Genomic DNA, 2,398 nt, shown 5'->3' with positions numbered 1-2,398 from the left:
TATAGAGTTAGATTGGTTGTGGTACACAGATTTTGTGTTTTTCAATGTTAAAAAATAGTCTCGTAAAAAAAACCTGGAACCACAATAGCTGGCTTTTTTATTTATACATATCTTTTCATTTAGTTATTTTTAGTTATGTTTCCAATTCATTTTTTGAATTAAGAAGTGACAATGAACATGATTACCTCGAGCACTTGCGTCCATCTCTTAAATGTGCCAGATTTAGCCATAGAGCCAAATGATCACAAATATACTTTATTTTTTCATTGCATTTCTTGGTTTTATATTGTCTAAAAAAAAATCGACAGACTTTAATTTAACATTTGATCTCAGAACAGCAAGTTAATTAAAGACCTATCGTTATAATTTTGGCTTTTAATTTTGGCTGGATTTTACGTACGAAAGCGTGAATATCATAACCATTATCCATCAAATAAATGCATATATTATATTGCAATGTTTAATATTCTTTACGAATTATCACCGCTCACTCCGACCGCGTGGCCTAATGGATAAGGCGTCTGACTTCGAATCAGAAGATTGAGGGTTCGAGTCCCTTCGTGGTCGTCTTTTGCTCTTGTACTAGCGATGTTTTCTTTATTGTTAACTTTAACGTTGAATAATGTTTTGTGGTTAATTCATACTCGCTGTAGACTTTACTAATGAATCATTTTATTGTTTATATAGCTTCATTGCATATAAAGGTCCCCGATGAAGCTCCCTCTTTCCCCTTCTAGCGCCCAAAAACCTATCGTTGCTGCTTACCATTTTGTAAACGCTCCCCTATGAACACTTCTAATGTTTCTGACCAACATACCTCACATTTGAGTTTGGTTCCCAGGTCATATCCTTTGTTACAACAATTAATCCACATTATTCGGCTTGTGGATCATAACACATCACACTAACTTGAATATTTCCGTATAAAACTACGGTATTCCACTCCGTCACATTTTTCTTGGAAAATACTGTATTTGTAGACAAAGGGAAAGTAGAAAAAGGGAGAAAACTACATGAGGGAAGCAGAGGTAAATGGTGGGTAGAGTCTGACATCTAGTGGTGGCATTCTGTATAAGCATGGGAAATGCAAGAAATGTTTATAGAGGCAACAGTTGTTCAATTTTAGTTCTGATTCTTATATGCATTAATAGGAGAATGTTCAATCTTGTTCTTTATATCTAATGAAAATAAATAATAGTTCTCTACTTTAAAGAGTCCTCTCCTGCTGATGTTCAGGGTTTTGCAAAAAGTGCCAAGTTGAATTGCAAATTGGGTGCAGAGCTGAAAATGTGTTTTGAAGATTTGATCTGAGGTTTTGGTCTTTGAGTGTGAGATTAAATAATTGTGCTTTATATATCATTTCAGTGTGCTAACAACTGAAAATTAAAATGTAATAGAAGTGTAAAACCAAAATAGCGTTAATTTTTTTCTTGTTACGTAACAACCTGAACTGAACTACACCACTTCTGTAACTATTGTAACCCAAGCGATAAGCTCTCTCTTAACCTAAACAAGTCTTTTCCCTTTACTTTGAGTTAGTTCTGAAATAGACACGTGTAGTTATAGTTACCAGTCGCTGTATGAGGATACAAGATTGCTTTGAATGCAAATGATGCCTTCATAATGTCTTAAAATCAAATGTTCTGTAGACACAGGATGCCAAAAACCAGAGGCCCCTCTCCTCTCTGAACCCTCCTCTTCTTAAAAAGTAATTTAATCCGGGTGGTGGGTCATTTGGCGTCCTTCGTCTCCGTCTTTGCCAGATTGTTTATCCTGCAGCTGCCTATCTGCTGCATGTCTAATTGTTTTTTAAAGAAGCACCGACGCCAGCCCTGGTGCTCGCCCTTTCATCCAAAAACTGTGTGATGCCTCTTCGCAAAAAACCTCTGCCTCTGCCAGGATCTCCACAACCACCAACCTCTCTTTATTGTGAGGATATTGAACCTCTCATGGCACCAGCAGGGGGGTTTGGGGTTTTGTGCCAGGCTCAGCAGTAACAGGTTTCTGAGGTTTGAAGAATCGAGGCGCGACGCCAACATGACCCGACCGCCCTGAACAAACAGACAGAAACATGGACAACACAAGGATGGAAATAGTCAACAGATAATAAATACAATTTATCTTGTGGGCATCAAAATCAGAATGCCTTCATTCGTCCTACAGAGGGGAAATGTACATTGTTACAGCAGAAAAGAGCCAAAGACAGCCTAAAAAAAAATATTAAAGATAAAACAATTTACAAAATACACATCCTGTAACAGTTCTGATGACCGCCAGGTATGTTATAGTTATTAACGCCATATATACAGTATATATTGCACATAGTTGATTAACCCTTGTGTGGTGTTCATATTTTTGTTACTCAGCCAGTGTTCGTGGGTCTGGTGGACCCGCTGCC

General features: G+C 37.4%; 1 non-coding gene across 1 annotated transcript; it reads left to right on the top strand.

Moving 5' to 3' along the window:
- Positions 1-494: 494 nt before the first annotated feature.
- trnar-ucg (transfer RNA arginine (anticodon UCG)) lies at positions 495-567 on the top strand. Its single transcript has one exon. It is a non-coding gene; the product is annotated as a tRNA-Arg (tRNA).
- Positions 568-2,398: the final 1,831 nt, after the last annotated feature.

The sequence above is a fragment of the Notothenia coriiceps genome, unplaced genomic scaffold (assembly GCF_000735185.1).
Source record: "Notothenia coriiceps isolate Sejong01 unplaced genomic scaffold, NC01 NC01_scaffold00016525, whole genome shotgun sequence".
Classification (NCBI taxonomy): Eukaryota; Metazoa; Chordata; class Actinopteri; order Perciformes; family Nototheniidae; genus Notothenia; species Notothenia coriiceps.
Note: the sequence above shows the minus strand (reverse complement) of the source record. Positions and strands in the feature narration are given on the sequence as shown.